Source organism: Erinaceus europaeus, chromosome 9 (assembly GCF_950295315.1).
Source record: "Erinaceus europaeus chromosome 9, mEriEur2.1, whole genome shotgun sequence".
NCBI classification, from domain to species: domain Eukaryota; kingdom Metazoa; phylum Chordata; class Mammalia; order Eulipotyphla; family Erinaceidae; genus Erinaceus; species Erinaceus europaeus.
The window spans coordinates 43,513,656-43,540,193 of NC_080170.1; the positions used below are offsets into that span (position 1 = coordinate 43,513,656).

The following is a 26,538-nucleotide window of genomic DNA, read 5'->3' on the forward strand; positions in this document are numbered from 1 at the left end:
GGGGGCCCTCCATTTTGTAGGTAGCTGGTAGGCATATTTTAGTTATATTCCAAAGGGCCTGTGGCTATACTGGTGGTTTTTTTGTTTTTGTTGTTTGTTTGTTTTTGTTTTTTGCCTGAGCCTGAAATCTGATATGCAGGTGGATCCTAATTATTATCTGAGGAGGTGATATCATGGCTGGCAGAAGGACCAGAAAGCTGGATCAGGGAAGAGAGTAGCTCCCAAATATGGGAAAGGGGTATAAATATTGTTGATTGTAAACCCCATCGATTTGATGTGACCTGGGGCCTATATTCAGCTTAGGAGCCTATGTGACCTCTGCATCCCTGTAGATCTGAGCTTACATTCTGTGGTCATAAGTAGGAACGTTCCAAGCTGCCCCAATATCAGGACCCATCTTCCTCAGGTGTACCATAGAGTATATTGTCCAGCCTTTCTTCAGAGGATGAAACATTCTCTACCATTGTTGATCCAAGTTGAGGGCAAGGTCCTATGGGAGCCCACAAAGGGGTCTATTGTGCTGTTCCTGATAGAAATGATCGATAACAATAGAGAGAGGGATTTATTTGAGGTCTAGGCCCATCATGTCTATTTGGGAATCTCAGGACTCCCCAAATAGGGCCCTAGCTGATGGGGTGGCCTGACAGTGACTAAAGAGTCATCATTAAAGTTTGCCAGTCTCTTGCCCTTATTCAGCTTTTGCAGTTCTTGCTTTGATGAGATTAGCTTTGGAGTGAGAGAACTGTAATAGAAGTAGGTGAGGAGGGTATCTAAATCTAAGTAGACACTATTTCATTATGAACTTTTTACTGACTCACTACAGACTATTGTGTATTTTTGCTTTCAGGTATATATTTTACCCTAATTAATGGATACATGTGAACATGCGCTCTATCTTACAGGACTTGGTCTATATCTATGTTTTGGGATTTTGTTAGGAAGTGAATCTCCTAGAATGGAATTTGAGAATACTATAAAAGGAAAGGTCTCACCTGAGTAATGAGGGTGAAGGGTTGACATTCCATGCCCGAAGTCTCTGGACACAGTCTGAAGTGAAGCATGCTGAGGTGGTACTCCTTGTGTTGATTAGGTTGGGATTGGCAGATGCAATATCATTTTGTATGAATTGAGAGAAGCATGCAGGAAAGTGAGCCCCACACTGGAGGTTCCAGGACTGGGGGAAATATAGGCTCTAAAGAGGAAGTGGGAGGATCCTGCTATCTTAGGGTTTAAGAAGACAGTAGATAGTTATTGCTATAATCACATTGGCAATTGGGTTAACTCTGAAATATCTCTTTCTTAGGATTTGCTGTATCATACACAACATCACCATAACTTATGTCCTTTGACATTATTTGCATATAGCTGTGCCACCGGTTGTTTCTGTTCTCCCTGGACTAAGCTTTTAAGAGAGTCACCATATCAAAGACCCAGCCTATGTATTAAAAAGACTCAGTCTGTGCTTTAAAAATTTGATACATTCAATAAATTTTTCCCTTCTCATATTAATTAGTGATTTATACGACTAAAAATTGATAGGAATGTACATAAGCATCATTCCCACCACGAAAAGACTGTGTCCCATCGCCTCCCCGTGAAGCTGAACATCTACCCTCACCCTCAACCCATGGTTTTTACTTTGGTACCCTACTTCTTCTTTTTTTTTTTTTTTTTAACCAGAGCTTTTCTTTTAACTGTCCATCTCTGGCTTATGGTGGTGCAGGGGATTGAACCTGGGACTTTGGAGCCTCAGGCATGAGAGTCTGTTTGCATAACCATTATGCTATCTATCCTCCGCCCCCCTTTTTAAAAAATATGTTGTATCTATTTATTATTGGATAGAGACAGAGATAAATTAAGGGGAGGGGAAGATAGGGAGAGAGGCAACCCTGCTTCACCTCTTGTGAAGCTTTCCCCCTGCAGGTGGGGACCAGGAGGCTTGAACCTGAGTCCCTGTGCACAGTAATGTGCGTGCTTAACTAGGTATGCCACTGCCTGTCCTCTAAATATAAATTTTGCAGATTAAAAAAGTAGAATTCACATTAGATTGGGGTTATTTGGTATAAATTTAGTATAGAACCCAAGCGAAATTGTATCAGATTAACACCCAGTCTCTTCCCCACCCCCCGTGTGTGTGTGTGTGTGTGTGTGTGTGTGTGTGTGTGTGTGTAAGACAAAGATACATTACTTTGTTTGGGGCATGAACAGGAGAGGTCTAGAAATTATTCTATACTTTCTATTGTCATTCAGCTTAGAATTGTTCTGAAAATTCTGTAGTCTCATTGGGAATGTATTGTGAGAGGTAAGGTGGTTTTTGGTTATTACACTTGCAAGAATGTTTCTCTTTTACTTTATGCATCTCCAAGCTCCTATAAATCTTTTATAGCCTGCCTTATGAACATAAACTTTTAGGTATGCAGTTAATACCACTAGTAACAAAAATTTATTTATTTAAAGTATTTTATTTATTTATTAATGAGAATGATAGGAGGAGAGAGAGATAGAACCAGACATCACACCGGTACATGTGCTGCCAGGGGTTGAACTCGGGACCTCATGCTTGAGGGTTCAGTGCTTTATCCATTGTGCCACCTCCCGGATCACCAAAAATTTATTTCTTTACTTCCTCTATTGTGCTTCCCTATTTTTAAATTTTATTAGCGACAATATTAACTTATAAAACTGTAAGATTAGGGGGTCGGGCGGTGGCGCAGTAGGTTAAGCGCATGTGGCGCAAAGCGCAGGGACCAGCATAAGGATCCCGGTTTGAGCACCCGGCTCCCCACCTGCAGGGGAGTCGCTTCACAGGCGGTGAAGCAGGTCTGCAGGTGTCTATCTTTCTCTCCCCCTCTCTGTCTTCCCCTCCTCTCTCCATTTCTCTCTGTCCTATCCAACAACGAATAGCGTCAACAATGGCAATAATAATAACCACAACGAGGCTACAACAAGGGCAACAAAAGGGGGAAAAAAATGGCCTCCAGGAGCAGTGGATTCATGGTGCAGGCACCGAGCCCAGCAATAACCCTGGAGGGGAAAAAAAAAGAAAAAAAAACTGTAAGATTACAGCTAATTCCACACTGTTCCCACTAACAGAGTTTTGTATCTCTATTCCCTCCCATGGAAACTACAGTAGTTCTCCCAAGGTTGACTTATTTCTATAATTATCTATCTATATTTATATATATTTGCCCATTTTTTCCCATGGTCCTGTCTTCCTTTCCAAGTCACAATTATACCCATTACTGTGTCCAAATGTTCTTACTTTTTTCAAATTATCTCTCCAGGTCTTGATGGAGTTGGAGTTCAGAGCTCTCTGTTCAACTTCCCCTAAAATTTCTTCCACGTTGGGTGTATGGACCAAAAATCTTTTTGGAGTGCAGAAGGTGGAAATTCTGGCTTCTGTAACTTTCTCTTTGATGGACCTGGGCATTGGCAGATTGATCCATACCCCCAGCCATCTTTCCCTGGAGAGGTGAAGTTCCAGGATACATTGGTGAGGTCATCTGCCGTGGGAAGTCAAGATGGACTCATGATAGCATCTGCAACTTGGTGGCTGAAAGGTGGTTGGATATAAAGCAGGACAAATGATTAATGAACAGGAACCAAAAAGTAGGAATAGAGTAGGAAAGAATAGGGAGTAAAAAAAAAATTTTTTAAAGGCTTATATTATCTTTAATTCTTTATATTTATCTTCTCATTTGTTGCCCTTGTTTTTATTGTTGTAGTTATTGTTGTTGCTATTGATGTCGTCGCTGTTAAATAGGACAGAGAGAAATGGAGAGAGGAGGGGGGAAGACAGAGAGGGGGAGAGAAAGACACCTGCAGACTTAATTCACTGCCTGTGAAGCGACTCCCCTGCAGGTGGGGAGCCAGGTGCTCCAACCAAGATCCTTATGCGGGTCCCTGTGCTTCGCTTCACACGTGCTTAACCCACTGCGCTACCGCCTGAATCCCATTTAAAATTTTTTTTAAATAAGTATTTATTTTCCCTTTTGTTGTCCTTTTTAAAATTGTTGTTGTAGTTATTATTGTTGTTGCTATTGATGTCATCGTTGTTAGCTAGGACAGTGAGAGACAGAGGAGGGGAAGACCAAGAGGGGGAGAGAAAGAGAGACACCTGCAGATCTACTTCACCGCCTGTGAAGCAACTCCCCTGCAGGCGGGGAGCCAGGGGCTCAAACCAGGATCCTTAAGCCATTCCTTGCACTTTGCAGCATGTGCGCTTCACCTGCTGCGCCCGACTCCCAAAGTGTTTATATTCTAAATAGGAAGCACTTGTGCCAAAAATCATTTGTTATCATTGAACAAACTTCAATTTGAGTTCAATAATATTAACTACATAAAAAAACTAACTAGGGAGTCGGCAGTATCGCAGCGGGATAAGTGCCACGTGGCACAAAGTGCAAGGACCTGCTTAAGGATCCTGGTTCAAGCCCCGGGTCCCCACCTTGTGGGGGGGCAGTCACTTTACAGTTGGTGAAGTGTAGGTGTCTTATCTTTCTTATCTGTAGGTGTCTTATCTTTCTCTCTCCCTCTCTGTCTTCCTCTCCTTTCTCTACTTCTTTCTGTCCTATCCAACAACGACATCAATAACTACAACAATAAAACAAAAAGGGCAACAAAAGGGAATAAATAATAAATATAAAAAAATTAAAAAAAAACTAGATTTCAAAATGGAGAATTGGTATCTCCTTGATATTGGCTTAAATTCAGGATTGAAGTTACTAAAAAGATCATAGAAATATCAGTGGATACACACATCCTTTCCTTACCACCTATGTGGGTAGGTAAAGAAGTAATTAGGTTGTTAGGAAGAAAGGCGTTATGAGCTTAACCAAAAGAACGTCACACAGTTGGCTCCTGACCAACTTTTTCAGATGGGAAGAAAGGTTAGAGAGGAAATGACACTACAGCACCAAAGATTCCTTCAGTGTAGTGGGGGCTGGATTTGAACCTGGGTGGCATGCATAGTATAGGAAGCATCTCCCAAGTATGGTACCTTACAGAACTCAATTTTTTTTTTTGTAAGTCTTTTTATTATTATTATTTAAAGATTTTATTTATTTATGAGAAAGATAGGAGGAGTGAGAAAGAACCAGACATCAATCACTGGCACATGTGCTGCCAGGGAATCGAACTTGGGACCTCATGCTTGAGAGTCCAAAGCTTTATCCACTGCACCACCTCCCGGACCACGCAGAACTCAGTCTTACATTTTTTTTTTTATTCAGTCAAAGCACAGAAAGTCATATCCCTGGTTCTTTTTTTTTTTTTTTCTTTTTTTTTGTTTCCAGGGATATTGCTGGGGCTCGGTGCATGAATCCACTGCTCCTGGAGGCTATTTTTTTCCCCTTTTTGTTGCCCTTGTTTATTGTTGTTATAGCTGTCATTGTTGTTGGATAGGACAGAGAAATATCGAGAGAGATGGGAAAAACAAAGAGAGAGAGAGAATAATAGACACCTGAAGACCTGCTTCTCTGCCTGTGAAGCGATCACCCCACCCCACCCCACCTTCGCCCTGCAGCTGGGAGCTGGGGGCTTGAACCGGGATCCTTAAGCCGGTGTTTGCGCCAGTCCTTGTGCTTTGTGCCATGTGCGTTTAACCCACTGTGCTACCGCCCCCCCCCATCCCATCCGTGTTCTTTTTGGGGACCAGGGATATAACTCAGAGTAAGGCATTTATGCTTTGCAGGTATGAGACCTTGATTCTGTTCCCAGAACCCACTCCCTCCAACATGCATTTGCTTTAAGCAGCTGCTCAGTACAGTGGGACAAATATGTCTGAATGCAGAGATAGATGCTCCAGTTCTTGGTCTACCACTTTGCATCCTTATGATATTAAACAAGTGCCGTCATCTTCACAAACACACCTCATCCGTGAATAATGATGGGGACACATCACAAGTTTTGATGAGAATTAAACTCTGGATGACAGCTAGATAGACACATATATGCTATATGAATACATATTCATTATAACCACTTACAGATATGTAAAATAATTAAATGTTAAGGGGCCAGGCAGTTACACACCTGGTTAAGTGCTCACATTACAGTGCACAAAGACCCAGGTTCAAGCCCCTGGTCCCCACTTACAGGGGGAAGGCTTCATGAGTGGTGAAGCAGGTCTACAGGTGTCTGTCCCTCTCCTTATTCCCTCTCAATTTCTCTCTGTTTCTATCCAACAGTAAATGAAAATTTAATAATGTTAAAAGTATATATGTTTCACAAAATTTTCAGTTAATCTTTAATCATTTATATTTCCAAATCTGTCTTAGTCTTCATTACCACACTTATTCTAGCTTTTCAGTTTTTATTTGACAGTTCCAGCTGCTTTTGCACCCTGATAATACTTGGTAGGCCTTCTGTTAATGGAGTAGGAATTTGTAACCAAATACATGTACTTATTTCTTGTTCAACAGGTGGAAAGTATCCAATCCCAGGATTCCAAGAGTGTTTTTAGTGGCTGATAAGCCTCATTAAAACCTGTGGGTTGTTCTTTCAAGTTGGGCACCCAGCTGCCTTTTTCTATTTTTGGAAGGGCTATAGAAAGAAGGTCTCCTGTCAAGAGTTTAAAACTTTCCACCGCCTGTAAATCGAGTAGTTCACAATTTGCCCTTTGCAGGATATAACCTTCTTTGGTTACATATAACTTCATTCTGACTTATATTCCTCAGCATTTTATTAATTGCAACTGTATTGTTAGAATATATTCCTTTTCCTTTTTTTTTTTTTTTTTACCTCCAGGCTTATCTCTGTTGCTAGGTGGCTGCACTACGAATCCATGGCAGCTGGAGGTCATTTTTTCCCTTTTGTTTCCCTTGTTTTATCATTGTAGTTCTTGTTATTGTTGTTACTGCTGTCACTGTTGTTGGATAGGACAGAGAGAAATCGAGAGGAGAGGAAGCCAGAGTTGAGCAGTGCTTTGGTAAAATCAATTAATTAATTAATTAAATCTTTAAAAAAATTTTATCTTTATTTGCTGGATAGAAACAGCCAGAAATTGAGAGGGAAGGGGTGATAGAGAGGGAGAGAGACAAGAGAGACACCTGCAGCCCTGCTTCACCACTTGTGAAGCTTTCCCTCTGCAGGTGGGGGCCAGTGGCTCAAACCTGGGTCCTTGTGCACTGTAAGATGCGCGCTCAACCAGGTGCGCCACCACCTGGCCCCAATAAAATCTTTTAAAAATTGTATTTCTTAGTGAGAAAGATAGGAGGAAAGAGAAAACCAGACAGCACTCACTACATACACTGCCAGGGATTAAACTCAGGACCTCGGGACCGAGTGGTGGCGTACCTGGTTGAGTGCGCATGTTATAGTGCACAGAGACCTGGGTCCCCACCTGCAAGGTAAAAGCTTTGCGAGTGGTGAAGCAGGGCTGCAGGTGTTTCTCTGTTTCTCTCCCTTCCTATCACCCCCTTCTCTCTCAATTTCCAGCTGTCCCTATCCAATAAGTGAAAAAAAAAAAAATCAGGTCCTCATGCTTGAGAGGCCAATGCTTTATCTACTGTGCCACCTCCCAGACCACATGTTAAAATATTTCAAAGTCACATATTTCAAAAGTACTCTTGCTATTGAATGGGGAAAATGGGAAATACTCAAACCAAATATATTGTTGTCTTATTCTCAAATCCAGACTTGAGGAAATCTAGCAAGATACAAACCAATCATAGTATTGATAATAGAATGATCAAAAGCAAGCTTCACTCTAATCTAGATTTGCCCTTCAACACCAGAATTCATCGTGCTTACATATTATGTACAGTGTATATATGTGTGTATGCACATATGTATATATACTTTTTTTTCCCCACCAGAGCATTGACCAACTAATTGGTTGTGCTGGGCATTTAATCTGGGACCTTTCTCATGCATGCAAGTTTTGTGTGCTACAACTGTGCAACCTCCCCAGGCCTCTATGTTATTGCATATATACATATATCCATATATTATAGAATTGTTTTTGTTTTTAACTTACATGAATGTCAGATTACAAATGTGTTTTATTATTTATATTCAACAATAATTTAATTAATTTTTTAGATGTGCCTATTGTATTCAGTGGCACAATTAGTTCAATAAGTGAATTTATGATTCTCAGCCTCTATTAAAAATATTCATGAACTCAGATTTTTGCTTAATGCAGTTTACTTTTGACCTAAACAGAAACAGAGGAAGGAATTCACTAACCCCATTGCCTGGCTCTATATCAAGAGCACTTCAGGATTCATCTTAAAGTATTAGCCTTCAAAAGAGAAATGTAGAGTTGAAGCAATTTGCCAGATAATTTGGTTCCTCAAAACAGCTTTGATCTGAACAACCAGATATTTAAGAAGTTGATTTTGTTCTGCACTAGATTTCCATTTCTCATCTATTCATTCGTCCATCCATCTATGCAATTATTTTTTTAAAAATATCAACTTAATACTTAATGCATTTTAAAAAGGTTTGTGTTGGGAGTCGGTCGGTAGCGCAGCGGGCTAAGCATACATGGCGCAAAGTGCAAGGACCAGCATAAGGATCCCAGTTCGAGGCCCCGGATCCCTACCTGCAGGGGAGTCGATTCACAGGTGGTGACGCAGGTCTGCAAGTATCTATCTTTCTCTCCCCGTTGCTATCTTCCCCTCCTCTCTCCATTTCTCTCTGTCCTATCTAACAATGACAACATCAATAACAACAACAATAATAACTACAACAATAAAAAACAAGGGAAAATAAATAAATATAAAAAAATTTAAAAAAAGGTTTGCGTTTTAATTTTGATAGTTTGATTTTCAAACACGAAAATCCGAAATCCTAGCTATTTTTGCCAAACACTATGAACCAATAACTGAAACACTATGGAAGAAAATGTAATGTTCTGGTGATATAACTGGTTAACATATAGTTCAATTAGATCTTCAAGTCTTTCCCTATACCTAAAAAACAAACCAACCCTAAAACCAGAATGCCTGCTAAACAGTAGGTCCATCTAGATTAAATTCCTTGCTCTACAGGCTTCAGGCCAGTTAGTGTGGGATTTGGAATCAAATGTAGGTTGGAGCAACAATGCCTTGGTACTCAGATGTAAATTTCAAGCCCATATGTGCCCTGATGTAGCTTATCACAAGGATTTCATTCTCAACAACTGGTTTGTGCAAAATCAACCTTAATTGTTTTATTGATTATATGCAGTTTGATTTTTTAAAGGTTTTATTTATTCATTCATGAAGAATGATAGGTGTGTGGAGGAGGGAGGGAGAGAGACAGAGAGACAGAGAGAGTTGGAGAAAGAACCAGACATCACTCTGGTAGTGTGCTGCTGTGGATTGATCTCAAGACCTCACACTTGAAAGTCCAATGCTTTATCCACTGTGCCACCTCCCGGACCACCAGTTTGATTTTTTTTTTTAAATATTTATTTTATTTATTTATTCCCTTTTTTAAAAATTATTGTAGTTATTATTGTTGTTGTCGTTGTTGGATAGGACAGAGAGAGAAATGGAGAGAGGGAGGGGAAGACAGAGAGGAGGAGAGAAAGATAGACACCTGCAGACCTGCTTCACCGCCTGTGAAGTGACTCCCCTGCAGGTGGGGAGCCGGGGTTCGAACTGGGATCCTTATGCTGGTCCTTGTGCTTTGAGCCACCAGTTTGATTTTTTTAAAAATGTTTATCCCGGGAGTCGGGCAGTAGTTCAGTGGGTTAAGCACATGTGGCGCAAAGCAAAGCTTAAGGATCCCAGTTCGAGCCCTGGGCTTCCCACTTACAGGGGCGTCTCTTCACAAGCAGTGAAGCAGGTCTGCTGTTGTCTCTCTTTCTCTCCCCCTCTCTGTCTTCCCCTCCTCTCTGCGTTTCTCTCTGTCCTATCCAACAACGACATCAATAACAACAATAATAACTACAACAACAATAAAAAACAAGGGCAACAAAAGGAAAATTAAATAAAAGAAAAAATGTTTATCCCGTGGGTCGGGCTGTCTGGGTTAAGCGCTCATAGTAGGAAGCGCTAGGACCTTTCAAGGTTCTGGGCTAAAAGCCCACAGTTCCCCACCCGCAAAGTGGGGGAGGTCGGTTCACAAGCGGTGAAGCAGGTCTCCAAGTGTTCTTTTCTCCATTCTCTATTTCCCCTACCTTTTCAATTTCTCACTGTCCTATCAGTAATAATGACCGCCAGGAGCCCTGGAGGCAATATATGTATTTTTTTCCAGTTAAATTAATTTAAAACTATTCAGAAATAAATGTGTGCTTGCTAAGACTTAAGATGTATGTTACTCTTGGTTGGAGATGCAGCTCAGCAGTAGAGTGCATTCCTCATAGGTAAGAAGCCATAGGTTTTAACCCTGGCACCACCTCACTGGGAGAAATAGGTCAGTTGGATAAATACACTGATTTGCAATGTGCAAGACCCAGGTTCATGCTTGGCTCCCACTTTGATGCTGTGGTTTTTTTACTCACCCCCCTCTCTCTCTCTCTCCCTGAAAAAGTCAACTTGGAGCAGTGAAACCCCAGAGATGACTGATGATGATGGTGATAGAGAAAGAGGAGGAGGAATAAAATTTCCTTTTTAAAATATCTTTATTTGCTTTACTTTAATGAAAAAGAGTAGACAGAGGGAAAGATACCAAGAGAGAGAAAGAGATCAGAACATCACTCAGTTTTGACTTATGGTGGTGCTGAGTATTGAACCTGGGACCTCAGAGTCTCAGGCTTGAAAGGCTTTTGCATAACCATTATGCTGTCTTCCCTGCTCTCTTTTCTTTTTCTTTTTTTGTATTTATTTTCCCTTTTGTTTTTCATTGTTGTTGTAGTTATTATTGTTATTGATATTGTCATTGTTGGATAGGACAGAGAGAAATGGAGAGAGGAGGGGAAGACAAAGGGGGAGAGAAAGAGAGACACCTGCAAACCTGCTTCACCTTCTGTGAAGCGACTCCCCTGCAGGTGGGGAGCCAGGGGCTTGAACCGGATCCTTACGCAGGTTCTTGTGCTTCACGCTCTGCCTGCGCTTAACCTGCTGCGCTACCACCTGACACCCCCCTGCTCTCTTTTCTAAGAGTAATGTCTTGACTTTTCCAGACAGTGATACATCTGTTTTACCTAGCAAAAAAGGCAGATGCAGTCTGCTTTAATATTTACTCAACATGAGTTTGAATCAGAATATCTTTTCTTTCAAGCTATGGCTTTCTGCAATGGTCAGGTATGTGAAACTGAAGGTGAGATTCTGAGACACTAATGAGCTTAAGTCCCAAGTTCCTTTTTTTCTTCTATGTATGGCCAGTATTACTACCTTGTTGCTGTGTTTTATCTGTGCCTACAAATGGCTGGAACCTAGGGCTTTTGTTTGGTTTTCCTTGAAGAGCTTTATAATGCATTCCACACAGTACATTTCTGACCAGCATTAGGTTTTGTCACATGCCTTCCCCAAGAATCTCAGGGCAGTTCCTCTGGGCTGAGTCACAATCTCCGGACTAAACAGCACCTTTCTTGAGAAATAATCTAGTTGAGCAAAAACTTCTACCTATAAGTTTGTCTAGTGAAAACACACTCTCTGAGGTGTTTCTGCACCTTCTTAACAAACTCTTTTTTCATGTTTATTTTTTTTAAGTTATGTTTATTTATTGGATAAAGACAGCCAAACCTCAAAAAGGTAGGGGAAGATAGAGAGGGTGAAAGACACCTGAAGCACTGCTTTATCGCTCACAAAGCTTTTCCCTACAGGTGGGACCGAGGGTGTTCGGACCTAGGTTCTTGTGCATTGTAGCATATGTGTTTAACTGGGTGGACCACCACCTGGTGCTCTTGCCATGTTTTTCTTTTTAGAGTTGTTTGGATGCTTAAACAAATGGATGGGAGGGAATGGCATAATGTTAGACTTCATGCCTGAGGCTCCCAAATCCTGAGTTTATCCTCTCCCCACCACCACTGCTGAGTAGTTTTTTACTCTGGTAAAAAAATAAAAATAATACAAAATAACATTTAACAAAGTGGATGTAAAAGAAACAAAGAAAGAAAACGGAAGGACCAGCATAAGGATCCTGGTTCGAGTCCCTTGCTCCCCACCTGTAGGGGAGTCGCTTCACAAGTGGTGAAGCACGTCTGCAGGTGTCTATCTTTCTTCCCCCCTTTCTGTCTTACCCTCTTCTCTCCATTTCTCTCTGTCCTATCCAACAACAACGTCATCAGTAACAACAACAACAATAATAGTAACTACAGCAACACTGATAAACAACAGGGGCAACAGAAGGGAAAATATATATAAACAAAGAAAGAGGGAGTCCTGCAGTAGCGCAACAGGTTAAGTGCACGTGGCACAAAGTGCAAGGACCAGCGTAAGGATCCTAGTTCTAGTCCCTGGCTCCCCACCTGCAGGGGAGTCGCTTCACAAGCAGTGAAGCAGGTCTGCAGGTGTCTGTCTGTCTTTCTCTCCCCCTCTCTGTCTTCCCCTCCTCTTTCCATTTCTCTCTGTCCTATCCAACAACTACAACAACAATAATAACTACAAAATAAAACAAGGGCAACAAAAGAGAATAAATAAAAAGAAGAGAAACAAAGAAAGAAAAAAAAAAATAGAGCAAAGCCCACTACAAACAATAATCAGGTTGAGAGGTTTATCTTCTTCATGAATAAATAAAATAAAGTCTTATCTCAAAAAAGTCAGCTTACCTAAACAATATGCTTCTTCTTCTTCTAGCGTTTGCCCTTCTTCCGTAGCCAGTCAACAGCGTCAGGTTGAGCCTGATGTAAAGTTTCGAGACCTCCTTTGAATCTGGAGAGGTGGCAGTCGTTGACTATGTGGGTCATAGTCTGTCTGTAGCCTCAGGGGCAGTTCGGTCGTCTCTGGCTCCCCAGCGATGGAACATAGCGGCGCACCGGCCATGGCCTGTTCGATAGCGATTGAGGAGGGCCCAATCATAACGTGCTAGGTCAAAGCCGGGTTGACGCTTGCAGGGGTCTGTGCTTAGTGAGGGAATTAATTTAAATTTAAATGCCTACTCAGGCTTTTTCTTTTCTTCCTCCTTTTTTTTTTTGCCTCCAGGGTTATTGCTGGGGCTCGGTGCCTGCACTATGAATCCACTGCTCCTGGAGGCCATTTTTTCCCCTATTTTTGTTGCCCTTGTTGCTCGTTATTATTGTTGTTGTTGGATAGGACAGAGAGAAATGAAAAGAGGAGGGGAAGACAGAGAGGGGGAGAGAAAGACAGCTGCAGACCTGCTTCACCACTTGTGAAGCTACCCCCCTGCAGGTGGGGAGCTGGGGACTTGAACCGGGATCCTTACACCGGTCTTTGTGCTTCCTGCCATATGCGTTTAACCTGATGCGCTACCGCACGAACCCCATTCTTTCTTTCACTCTGGTACAGTGCTGCTGAGGATTGAACTCAGGACCTCATGTTTGAGAATCCAATGCTTTATCCACTGCACCATCTCCCGGACCACTCGTTGTTGTAGTTATTATTGCTGTTGTTATTGATGTCGTCCTTGTTAGATAGGACAGAGAGAAATGGAGAGAGGAGGGAAAGACCAAGGGGGGAGAGAAAGACAGACACCTGCAGACCTGCTTCACCGCCTGTGAAGAGACTCCCCTGCAGGTGGGGAGCGGGAGCTCAAACTGGGATCCTTAAGCTGGTCCTTTTGCTTCGCACCATGTGCACTTAACCCGCTGCGCTACCGCCTGACTCCCCCCACTTCTTTTTTTAATGCAGGAAATGCCAAAGTTTTAGTGTTTAATATATTTAATAGCACAAGTGACCAAGGCCCAAGATGTGAAGTTATCATGTTCAAGAAACTGATGGAGAAAAAAGGGAGAAAAACAACAACACTATAAGCTAATTATATAGTATGCGTAAGGCCAACACACACTTTATAATATAAAACCTGTCTACACACAGTGGTTAGTTGCAAAAGTCATTTAGTGTTCTCTTGGCTTGTAAAAATGGTGTTCCAAGGGAGTTGGGTGGTAGCGCAGCGGATAAAGTCACGTGGTACAAAATGCAAGGACCAGCCTAAGGATCTCAGTTCAAGACCCCCCCCTCCACCTGCAGGGGGGTCACTTCACAAGTGGTGAAGCAGGTCTGCAGGTGTCTATCTTTCTTTTAGTATTTACTTACTTGCTTATTTATTCCCTTTTGTTGTCCTTGTTGTTTTATTATTGTTGTTACTGATATCCTTGTTGTTGGATAGGACAGAAAGAAATGGAGAAAGGAGGGGAAGACAGAGTTGGGGAGAGAAAGATAGACACCTGCAGATCTGCTTCACCACTGTGCAGCGACTCCCCTGCAGGTGAGTAGCTGGGGGCTCGAACTGGGAACTTTCCACCAGTCCTTGCGCTTTGTGCCACCTGCTTAACCCACTGTGCTACCACCTGACTCCCTAGGTGTCTTTCTATCCCCTTGTCTGTCTTCCCCTCCTCTCTCCATTTCTCTCTGTCCTATCCAACAACGGTGACATCAATAACAACAAAGAAAAACAAGGGCAACAAAAGGGAAAATAAATAAAATGAATTTTAAAAAATGGTGTTTCAGTTTTAGGTGTAAATTAGCAATTTTCAGCTCTTTTGTGTGGGTGTTATTTTATTTTCACTTTCTAGCTTTTCCACCCCAGCCTGTGTTATGAGGTTGTGACGTTTTTATCCAGGTCATCAATTGAACTGCTCATGTCATCAATTCTCCCTATGATTTGGTCAGACATGGTCTGAAATTTATCTTATATCTGTTTCAAGAGAGTCTGCACCACTGAGATGATGCCCTGCACATTCTTGGGGTCCATCTCAGCCATCTCCCTGACTCCTAGCTTGGTAGTGATGTCCTAGATTGACAACTACACTTCTGTTTGTCTTGCTTTCTAAATTATTATTGTTGTTGTTGTTGTTTATTCATTCAGTATTTATTATGAGTGAAAAGGGAGAGAGTGAGGGGCCCAGAGCACTCCTCCACTCTGGCATATGGTGGTGCTAGAGATTGAACCTAGAACCTCTGCGGCAGGCTGAACTAGCTCTCCAGCTTTACTACACAAGCTCTTTATCTTTTTTAAAATTTTTAAAATTTATTATCTTTATTTATTGGATAGAGACCATCAGAAATCAAGAGGGATGAGAGTGATAGAGAAGGAGAGAGATACCTGCAGCCCTGCTTCACCACTTGTAAAGCTTTCCCTCTGCAGCTGGGGACCAGGGGCTCAAACCTGGGTCCTTGTGCATTGTAATACATGCCCTCAACCAGGCGTGCCACCACCTGGTTCCCTACAAGCTCTTTATCTTGTGTCATCAAATGAAAGAATTTAAAAACTGTAAAGTTCTGTGAGTGAATTATTGAATCAGACACAGCTTCAACTCTACTGTATACTTCCAAATGGTTCTTCTAAATCATGTCAGTTTATACAGCTTTCAGAAGTAAATAGAGACTTCCATTATTTTACATTTTTGCCAGCCATTCAATAGAAAGGCAAAAGTTAACAGGAGCTGTCCTTCTCAGTTTGGTTTGTTGGCTGGAACGAGAAAAGCTTCTGATTTAGAGAGAGAGAAGACAGAATGTTTTTTTACTGTTCTGGAAGTTTAGCATGGAGGAAACAAGACAGAGAATTTTACTGATAACAATTGAAGTTGCACTCTCTGAACTGTTTATTCTTTGGGACTGTGAGTTACTGCAAAAGTTGATAAAGCCCCACTGAACTGTGAGAAAATGGGAGAGAAAGAGGTACTTCTAAGACACACCCCTAAATTTAAAGGAAAGACCTTAAAATGAAAAAGCCTGTGGCTCACATTCTTACAGAGAGCCAACTCACTGAAATTCTCTCCTTCCTTTGTTTGAACTTGCTTAATAAAGATGCCTTTAAGTCTGCTGTTGACTTTTCCCTGAATTTTTTCTCCAGCAAAGGCAAGTATCCACACTTGAGCTTATAGTGACAGTATTATAATGACAGTATTAATTTTTGCCAATTTGGTGGGTGTGAGATGGTTTCTCATTATGCAGGAGTAATTCATTAACAAGAAAACAAAGGGCTTTGTTATTGAGAGGAAGGGTTCAACAGTGACATGAATGTATAAGATACACATAGAAACACTGAAAGGATTTAAAAGCCCTAAAGGCAGACATGACCTCATGGAGTTCAGGAGGTAGAACACCTGCAAAATAGGAGTAGTCATCATGGGCTTATTCCTATAGTAGGTATAGCTTTTGAGAATGGCAGAAATTATAAACCAAAGTGATGTGTGATCCAGGTTAGGGAATGTGGATCTAAAAGAAGAGATGGTCAAGCTATGTCTGACTAAACTTAGTAACATGACCAAAGTGATGATGGCCACTTTGTAATTCTACATTTTATGTGCTGGCTCTTGGTGTTCTTTTTAATCTTCAAGAGAACCCTACAGGGTAGCTACCAGCCCTGATATATAAACAATAAAATGAAGGGTTTTGAGGGTTCAAATGACTAGTAAGTGATGGGACCAATTTGAATTGGAGTCTTCCTGGCACCAAGACCTCACCCTTCCTATTTTTCTCTTGCTTCTTTATTTCAGAACGATAGAAATTTGCTACCATATTGAGAAAAATTTTGATGACTGAGGTGAGGAATTATTACTGACTTTCCCAGGAAGAGGAAGGAGCAAGGACAAATATCAAAATGAACTCTAGTAAAGTCATTTGGGTATTGAAGTGAGAACCTGTACTAGAAGAGCAGTGGTGACAAAAAGGGAATAGATTTAAGAAATCATGTGTCAACAGTCTGTCTCTCTCTCTCTCTCTTTTTTATTACCAGAGCACTACTTAACTCTGGTTTATGGTGGTATGGGGGATTGAACCTGAGATTCTGGAGCCTCAGTCTTTATAGCCTGAACTGAAGTAAAACTGAACAACCTGACTGAAGAGGAATAAAACACAAAGAAAAGTATATATTTCTTTCTTTCTTAAACTTTTTATTTATAAAATGGAAATATTGACAAGACTATAGAGTAAGAGGGGTACAATTCCATACAATTCCCACCACCAGAATTCTGTATTCCTTGAAAACTTTCCTATTCTTTTTTTTAAATTACCCTTATTTATTGGATAGAGACAGCCAGAAATCAAGAGGGAAGGGGGTGACAGAGATGGAGAGAGAGAGAGATACTTGAAGCCCTGCTTCACCACTTGCAAAACTTTCCCCTTGCAGGTAGGGACCGGGGGCTTGAACTCCGGTCCTTACACATTGTAACATGTGCGCTCAACCAGGTGCACCATCACCTGGCCCCAAAACTTTCCTAGTCTTTATCCCTCTGGGAGTATGGACCCAGGATCATTATGGGGTTCAGAAGGTGGAAGGTCTGGCTTCTGTAATTGCTTCCCCACTGAACATGGGCATTGGCAGGCTGATCCATACTCCCAGCCTCTCTTTCTCTTTTTCCCTAGTGGGGTAGGGTTCTGGGGAGGCAGGGTTTCAAGACACATTGGTGAGGTCATTTGCCCAGGTGAGTCAGGTTGGCATCATGGTAGCATCTGGAACCTGGTGGCTATAAAAGAGTTAAGATATAAAGTGGAACAAATTGTTGAGTAATCATGAAACTAAAGGCAAGAATATTGCAGATGGGGAGTTGGGCAGTAGCGCAGCAGGTTAAGCACACGTGGCGCAAAGCACAAGGACCGGCATAAGGATCCCAGTTCAAGCCCCCAGCTCCCCACCTGCAGGGGAGTCGCTTCACAGGCGGTGAAGCAGGTCTGCAGGTGTCTATCTTTCTCTCCCCCTCTCTGTCTTCCCCTTCCTCTCTCCATTTCTTTTTTTATTTTTTTTTATTTTTTATTTTTTATTTTTTTTTTAATTTTTTATTAAGAAAGGATTAATGAACAAAAACATAAGGTAGGAGGGGTACAACTCCACACAATTCCCACCACCCAATCCCCATAACCCACCCCCTCCCATGATAGCTTTCCCATTCTCTAGCCCTCTGGGAGCATGGACCCAGGGTCGTTGAGGGTTGCAGAAGGTAGAAGGTCTGGCTTCTGTAATTGCTTCCCCGCTGAACATGGGCGTTGACTGGTCGGTCCATACTCCCAGCCTCTCTCCATTTCTCTCTGCCCTATCTAATAACGATGACATCAACAACAATAGCAATAACTACAACAACAATAAAAAAACAATAGCAACAAAAGGGAAAATAAATATTAAAAAAATATTGCAGATGAAGATTTTGGGGGGGTCTCCATTTTAGAAAAAGCTAATAGGTCTATTTTAGGTATACTCCATGACTTTACTAATTTTTGCCTTGTCTGACAGCTAACATGCAGGTGGACCCAATCATTCCAAAGCTTAACCTTGTCAGACAAAGTAAGGATTACAAAAGCTGGATAAGGGCAAGAGACTGGCAGACTTCTTTTTTTTTTTTTTTTTTTTAATTTAAGAAAGGATTAATTAACAAAACCATAGGGTAGGAGGGGTACAACTCCACACAATTCCCACCGCCCAATCTCCATATCCCACCCCCTTCCCCGATAGCTTTCCCATTCTCTATCCCTCTGGGAGCATGGACCCAGGGTCATTGAGGGTTGCAGAGGGTAGAAGGTCTGGCTTCTGTAATTGCTTCCTCGCTGAACATGGGCGTTGACTGGTCGGTCCATACTCCCAGTCTGCCTCTCTCTTTCCCTGGTAGGATGGGTCTCTGGGGAAGCTGAGCTCCAGGACACATTGGTGGTGTCTTCAATCCAGGGAAGTCTGGCCGGCATCCTGATGACACCTGGAACCTGGTGACTGAAAAGAGAGTTAACATACAAAGTGGCAGACTTCTTTATGACTCTTTGGTCACTACCAGGCCACCCCATCACCTGGGGCCCTAGTTAGGGAGTCCTGAGATTCCCACACAGACATGATGGGCCTAGACCTCTGACAGATCCCTCTCTCCATTGTCACTGGTCATCTCCATCAGGAACAACATAATGGACCCCTTTGTGGGCCCCTATAGGACCTTGCCCTCAATGTGGATCAACAATGGTAGGAACTGTTCCATTCTCTGAAAGGAGGTTGGACAACATACTTTACCACTTGAGGAAGATGGGTCCTGAAATTAGTGCAGCCTGGAGTGCTCCTAGCCGTAACCACAGAATGCGAGCTCTGACCTATAGGGATACAAAGGTTAAATGGGCTGCTGTGCTGAATATGGGCCCCAGATCAAATTGATGGGGCTTACAGTTAACAGTATTTATATACTTTCCCTATATTTGGGAGCTACTCTCTTCCCTGATCCAGCTTTTTTTTTTTTTTTTAAATTTCTTTATTGGGGAATTAATTCGACAGTAAATACAATAGTTTGTACATGCACAATATTTCCCAGTTTTCCATATAGCAATACAACCCCCACTAGGTCCTCTGTCATCCTTCTTGCTGATCCAGCTTTCTAGCCCTTTACCCAACTATGACACCATCTCCCCAGAAAAGTATATATTTCTAAACTTTGTGAGTTCAGTTTTCAAAATAGTGCTTTGTAATGGTAATTAACACAAATACAGAATAGGAAAAGGAACTGGCTTTTGGGATTGAGGGGAAGGAAAATGATAAATTTAATTTTGAATCTGACATGAGAAACTTCTGTTGATTTCTTTTTAAAATTTCTTTTATACTTATTTATTTTCCCTTTTGTTGCCCTTGTTTTTTATTGTTGTCATAGTTATTATTGTTGTTATTGATGTTGTCATTGTTGGATAGGACAGAGAAATGGAGAGAGGAGGGGAAGAAAGAGAGGGGAAAGACAGACACCTGCAGACCTGCTTCACTGCCTGTGAAGGGACTACCCTGCAGGTGGGGAGCCGGGGGCTCGAACTGGGATCTTTAAGCTGGTCCTTGGGATCTTTAAGCTGGTCCTTGTGCTTGGCGCCACATGCACTTAACCCACTGTGCTACCTCCTGACTCTCTTCTGTTAATTTCTTTACCCAGGTTTATCTGGGTAACAGACAGTTTGAAATTTAGTCTGAAGTCTGGGACCTGACTGGGAATATAACTCCATAGTAGAGTAAATATTTTGCAAGTTTGAGGTCTTGAGTTCAATTCCTGGTACCTAAAACAAAAGAAAATTAAAGTCTGAGGTCATGATTCAGTTATCCAAAAACAGCTGAAACAACAACAAAATAAAAGTAAAAACAAAGAGTTCAGAGTCAAAGTTATAATAACCAATGGATAATCTAAAGTCCAATCTTGATGTCTGCTAAGACATAGAAAAAAAAAAAAAACATAAGCCAGGCTGAATACCCATTGTCTGTCTATATTGAAAAAAACTACTGGGAAGAGTCACAAATCTTTCTTTTAAAAAAATTTATTTTTATATTATTATTATTACTTTTTTATTGCCATCAGGGTTATCACTGGGCTTGAAACCAACACTACAAATCCACTGCTTCTGATGGCCATTTCCATTTCCTGTTTTTTTTTTGTTTTTTTTTTTACTTTATTTATTGGATAGAGGCAGCCAGAAATTGAGATGGGGGAGATAGGGAGAGATAAAAAGAGATACCTGCAGCATTACTTACCCTCATGAAACTTCCCCCCCTGCAGGTGGGGACTGGGGTCTGGGGACTTGAACCTGTGTCCTGACATGGCAATGTGTGTGCGCAGGCAGGGGCACCACTATCTGGCCCCAAGGAATGCCATACATGGGTATTTAATTTTATTATTGATTTATTTAGAGACAGAGATTGAGAGCGAGAGGGAGGGGAAAGGAAGGTGGGAGGGGTGGGAAGGATAGAGGAATGGGGAGAGAGCAGGGACAGTGAGAGGCAGAGAGACCTGCAACACTGATTTGATTCACTGTTCATTAAGCTTCCCTCCTGCAAGTGGAGACCAAGGACATGAACTCAGGTCCCTGAGAGGTGTAATGTGTGTACTCAACCAGCTGCACCATTCATTACCTGTCCCCCACTCTCCCCACTCTTCCTTTCTACCTCCCATTTAATTTCTCTATGTCTCTATCCGATCAATAATAAGTGAAAATTGTACATAGGCTGATATGAAGGTAACAGTGCTCCACACACAGTGACAAAAATCTTTTGGTGTTTTCTTTGTGGCTCAGGAGGTAGCATAGTGGCAAAAGTATAGACAGACTGTGGTAATGGAATCTCAAATCTTCTCTTTTTTTTGCCTCCAGGGTTCTCTGGGGCTCAGTGCCTGCACCACAAATACACTGCTCCTGGAGGCCATCTTTTCCCCCTTTTTGTTGCCCTTGTTGTTTATCGTTGTTATTATTATTATCATTGCTGTTGGATAGGACAGAGATACATTGAGAGAGGAGGGGACACAGAGAGGGGCAGAAAAAGATAAGACACTTGGCAGCCCTGCTTCATAGCTTGTGAAGCAAACCCCTGCAGGTGGGGAGCCAGGGCTCCAACTGAACCAGGCTCCTTAAGCTTCATGTCATGTACGCTTAATCTGCTGCGCTACCGCCCCACCCCCTTTTACTTGCTTTTTATTGAGGAATAATAAAATAATATATAAAATAATAATATAGGAATTTTTTGTTTTTCAGTACGTACTCCCCTCCTCGCTTTTATTTAAATGGTGGTTATAATACATATTGGATTAAGTAGTTGTATGCATTCAGTTAAAAATATATAAAATCATCTTTACCACAGTTCACATAAAAAGTTGGGGAAAACCTAAGAAAAATTCTTTTATTTCCTTTCTTTCTTATTATTGGACAGATACAGAGAGAAATTGAGAGCAGAGGTGGAGACAGAAAGGGAAAGAGACAGAGACAACTGCTTCACCACTCGTGAAGCTTTCCCCCTGCAGGTGAAGACCAGAGGCTTGAACCTGGGTCCTTGCGCACTGTAACCAGTTGCACCACCGTCTGGGCCCACAAAAATTTTTTCTCATGTGGTTTTTCTTTAAAAAAAAATAATTTTATTGGGATTTACTGGACAGTTGTTGACACATGGGTACAATTCCTTATCTTCCCATGATAGGTGTCTGTACTCCACTCCCACCACCAACCCAAGTCCCTCTTAACCATCAGTGTAAAGGAAACCTAAGTCTTCCCCACCCCCTTCCCACTTCCCCACTAGCTTTAGCCCAGAGTCCTTTGCTTTGCTCAAATACACAGGTAAGTTTCTCCGTTTCCCTTTTCTTGGCTTGCTTCTTAAATATTACCTATAAGTGAAATCTTGCTTCCCCTTGCATCATTGGGACACCCACATTTCCAGTTCTTCCCTGTAGCAAAGCTTCCTGGAGACTCAACACACATTTTATAATGTACAGGCCTCTCATACACATACATATCTCATATCCAGGCACAGCTACAGACACTAAAAAAGAGGCGGGAGTTATTGCTGTTTGCTTTTTTACTCACCAATCGTTTATTGAACATCTACTAGGTCCTAATGACTTGCTCTAGGTCCTGACAGGGTCTAGGCCTCAAGATACTTAAGGAAGAGAAACGGTGGGTAAATAGCTATCGGAGTCCAGGATCTGTAGGAAAGGGATGGTGGAGAACCTGTGTGCAGTGAACACCTAGCGGAAGGTGGCATTATTTGCAGAAAAGATGCCATTCATTCTAAGCTGACTTGACAGATGATGGAATTTACCATGCAGAGAGTGGGGGAAAGGAGAGAGCTATTAGGAGACGTGATACCCAAGAGGGTCTCTCAAGTCAGCATCTCACAGGAGGAAACTCCGTCTTACTTGCTCAGGAATCTTAAACCATTAGACAGAGTCCATACTGAACCCTGTTCATGTCACTCTTGGAGAAAAGAGCGGGCACTGTGACAACAGCGGGTAAATGCAGTAGCCGCAAAGCCGCACTCCCTGACCAGGCTAACGATTTATTCGAATACCCCTTGGCGAAACACGGTCAAATCGGAGAAGTTGCAATTTCTAGACTTCCAGTTCATTTTAGTCGCAGCTTCGGCTTTGAAAAACGCAGTCAGAAGGTCCAACTAGCTTCTGAGTGGTGCGGCAGGCCACATCGGTTTCCGCAGCGGACTGACTCCGGCTCCTCCCGCGTCCTGCCCCTCTAGCTTCGCCACACTAAACATGGCGCCTTTAAGGCCCCCCCCCCCCCTTCATCTCATCTTCTCACTTTCACCTTCCGGCCACACTCAATATGGGCTCCAGTGAGGGGCGCATTCCTGCGGCGCCATCTCGGGACAGTTCTCGCGAGGTTTGTCCCGGGTCCGGACAGCTCCCGCCCTGCCTCGCGCCGCCGCCGCCGATGCCACTGCCTCCGGCGCCGCTCCTCCTCCGTGTCAGTTGTGGGGCTGTAATGGCGACTGGGCCGCCGCTGCCCCAGTGACTCCCAGGCGGGGCACCCGGGCCAGACCTGCGCCAGAGGGGACTGCAAAGAGAGCCGCAGCTCGGGGCGGGGGTGGGGGGAGGCCGGGAAGGGAGCCAGCCTTTTTGCCTCGTCTCCCTTCTCTGCCGCTCGGCAGAGCCCGGCAGCCGCCGGGGGAGGTGGACACCGGGGCGTCCCCGGAGCGGAGAGGCCTGGCCGGGCAGCCCTGGGGACGATCGGGGCGGCGTCCCTGCACCCTCCGCCAGGCCCCGCGGGATGCACCGTGGGAGCCCAGGGCGGAGGCGACACTCTCAGGTGAGCTGCAGGCAGGACCCGGCAGCGACCGCGGAGGCTCTGCTGCCCCTGCCCGCGGGCCGGGGGCGGCGGGCAGCCCCGGCCTTTGCTGGTGCCGCCCTCGCCTCCCGGGAGTCTCCGTGGGCCCCGAAGCTTTGCAGGGAGGGCCTGTTGGGAGAGCCGGGTTTCAGGTCCCACCGGTGCCATTCCAAGAGGGTATCTCCTCTCTTACCTGCCAGGGCCACCTCCCCTCTCCGCCGCCCCGCCCCGCCTCTCCTCTGCAAAAGATGTCACAGACCTCTGGCCTTGGCTCTCCGGACTGGTCTCTCTTCATCCGGAGACCAGGCTTAGGGGGAAATTCCGGAGAGCTAGCTCCAGTGGTCAGGATGACGAGTTTCTGTTCCTTCTCGGTGGGGAATAAACATTCTCAAGTATAGGGGAAAAAAAAAACTTTTATCTTCAGCTTCAGGCTGGCAGCTGCCAAATGTAATCTACTGATTTATTCACAAATGATTGGGGGGGGGATTTTAAAAGCTTGGTGCTCTGAAAACTGTCAGTGTTTCCACCCCGCCCTATTTTTTTTTTTTAATTGTGGTCCATCAAGCTAAACGATATTTAGTTAGTGTCAGAAATATGGGTTGGAATTTGACTGGGTTTTTAGTTTTCAGATAGGAAATAACACCTAGTTAGTGATTTTAGTGTAGGAGCAAATTCTCCATATAGAAGAAAAGAGCTTGTCAGGAATGATGATCAGTATCCAGGTACTCCACCTGGTTGTTTTGTTTTGATGGTGACCCATGTTTTGAACTTGGAAAAGTCGTTAATGGTTGGTTAGGTTGCCATGTTAACCACACTTCTTCCTGTTCTGTATTTTAAGTAATTTTTTCCTTTCTTTTAGAAAAGGCTGTGTTAGGCAGACCAAGTGACAATCTAAAACAGTTTACAGACGTAATACTACGATGAAATGCTGAAAGCTGCTTTCCACTTCAAAAATTCCTTAGTTTAAAATATTGTTGTTCAACAAGGTTGTAACTTGAGATGGTGGGTGACTTGAGGGGAGTTGTTAGTAAGACCTGTGCTAGAAGTTGCTGCAAATCCAAGGGTAGCTGATAATTAGTTCTGGTGTGCTAAATTGACAGAATCCAGTCAATGTGATAAAATAGGTTTGAACCATTACATTGCATTGAATGTATGACACCTTAACCAGGAAATAAACATAAATCTAGAATACATTGTATGTGTGGATGAATACATGTGTATCTCATCTTTTCAGATAGTAGCAGAACTCTGTAAGGATGAGTTATAAACAATTTCATGCATACATGAGCTAAATTTTCTGATTCTCTAGCTATATATTATTGTGTCCTGGTATGTGAGAATATTCTTGAATGACCAGCCTCCTGTGGAGGAATCAATGAATTAAGAAGTTTTAAAGTTTTTTTCTTACGCATCTGATTCACATTTTTTTTTTTTGCCCATTTTATAAAACTTCTGACACATCAAGGACAGAAGAAATAAGATGATTTTTCTATAACCATTTTTTTAAATTTATTAAGTTGTTATGTTATATTGAGGGTATAAAGGCTGCTGTCTAAAATAATTGCCATCTCTGGGGAAATAGCATAATGGTTATGCAAAAAGACTTCCATCCCTGAGGCTTGAAGGTTCCTGCTTCAGTCCCTAGAACCACCCAAAGCCAGAGCTGAGCAGTGCTCTGGTCAAAAAATAGTATCAAGTAAATGACATCTTTAGTCTCTATAGTAGTTTTGCGAGGTAGGCTCGGCAAATACCTTTTATTTTGTACTTGTAGAAGCTGGTACAAAGAAATTAATTTATTATGTGAATGTTTCTCTTGTATTTCTGCAGATCTAGAATTATTTGTACTTATGTCTCCATTTTATTTGTTTTTATTGACATTAGCATTAGTTTCATAAAGAGTTGCTATTTGTATATATTGCAGTAGATCATCAGTGTCAGTTAACATTCTAGAATTGTTTATATTAAATTGAATATTAATACAGATAGTTCTGGCATTTAGTATTTTAAAATCTAAAAGATTCCATGTTCCTTTTTTTTTAAAAAAAAAAAAACTTATTTATTCCCTTTTGTTGCCCTTGTTTTATTGTTGTAGTTACTGATGTCGTCGTTGTTGGATAGGACAGAGAGAAATGGAGAGAGGAAGGGAAGACAGGGGGAAAGATAGACACCTGCAGACCTGCGGGGGGCGGGGGGGGAGTTTTGAATCAGGATCCTTAAGCTGGTCCTTGCGCTTTGTGCCACCTGTGCTTAACCCGCTGTGCTACGGCCTGACTCCCCCCCCCCTTTTTTTTTTTGAATAAAACCTCAGTTCAGTAGTTTTATTTGTAGAGGTCTAATAATTAGCATCGTTGAAAAACTTCATCTTAGTTCCTTTGGCGTACCACCTATTCCTTAGGCTGATAATTGGAAAAACATTAATATAGGGGCCAGGAAATAGCTCACCTAGTAGAATAAACACTTTACCATGCATAAGCCCATCTTCAATTCTCTGGCATCATATGGGAGCATTAGAAAGGACAAGTGCAATGGAATCTCTCCTCTCCTATTCTTCCCCCCAGTTTAAATTTAAAAAGAAGAAGAAGAAAGTCCACCATGAGCTGTCAAATCATGCAAGCACAAACCCAGCATGTCCCCAAATAATTAAAAATATTTTGGGGGCTGGGCGATGGCATACCCCGTTAAGAGCAAGGACCCAGGTATGAGCCCCTGCTCTCCACCAGCAGGCGAGACACTTTGCAAGCAGTGAAGCAGGTCTGCCTATCTTTCTTCCTCTCTATCTCCACCATCTCTCAGTTTCTCTCTGTTCTATTAAAAACAAAATAGAAAAACAAGGAGTCAGACAGTAGAGCATCGGGTTAAGTGTACATGTCCCAAAGTGCAAGGACCGGCATAAGGATCTCAGTTCGGGCCGCCAGCTTCCCACCTGCAGGGCAGTCGCTTCACAAATGGTGAAGCAGGTCTGCAGGTGTCTATCTTTCTCTCCTCCTCTGTCTTCCCCTCCTCTTTC

General features: G+C 42.6%; 1 protein-coding gene and 1 pseudogene across 7 annotated transcripts in view; one reads left to right on the forward strand and one right to left on the reverse strand.

Moving 5' to 3' along the window:
• Positions 1–14,524: 14,524 nt before the first annotated feature.
• LOC103115994 (heat shock factor-binding protein 1-like) lies at positions 14,525–14,754 on the reverse strand (annotated as a pseudogene).
• Positions 14,755–23,378: 8,624 nt separating this feature from the next.
• Positions 23,379–26,538, forward strand: part of CEP350 (centrosomal protein 350) — a 148,187-nt gene continuing 145,027 nt past the window's right edge. For 6 of the 7 annotated variants that reach the window (XM_060197768.1, XM_060197772.1, XM_060197770.1 and 3 more), the window contains exon 1: positions 23,379–23,513. The gene's annotated coding sequence lies outside the window, so the exon portion shown is untranslated. The remainder of the gene's footprint in view (positions 23,514–26,538) is intronic. The other variant, XM_060197773.1, reaches the window with a different exon arrangement.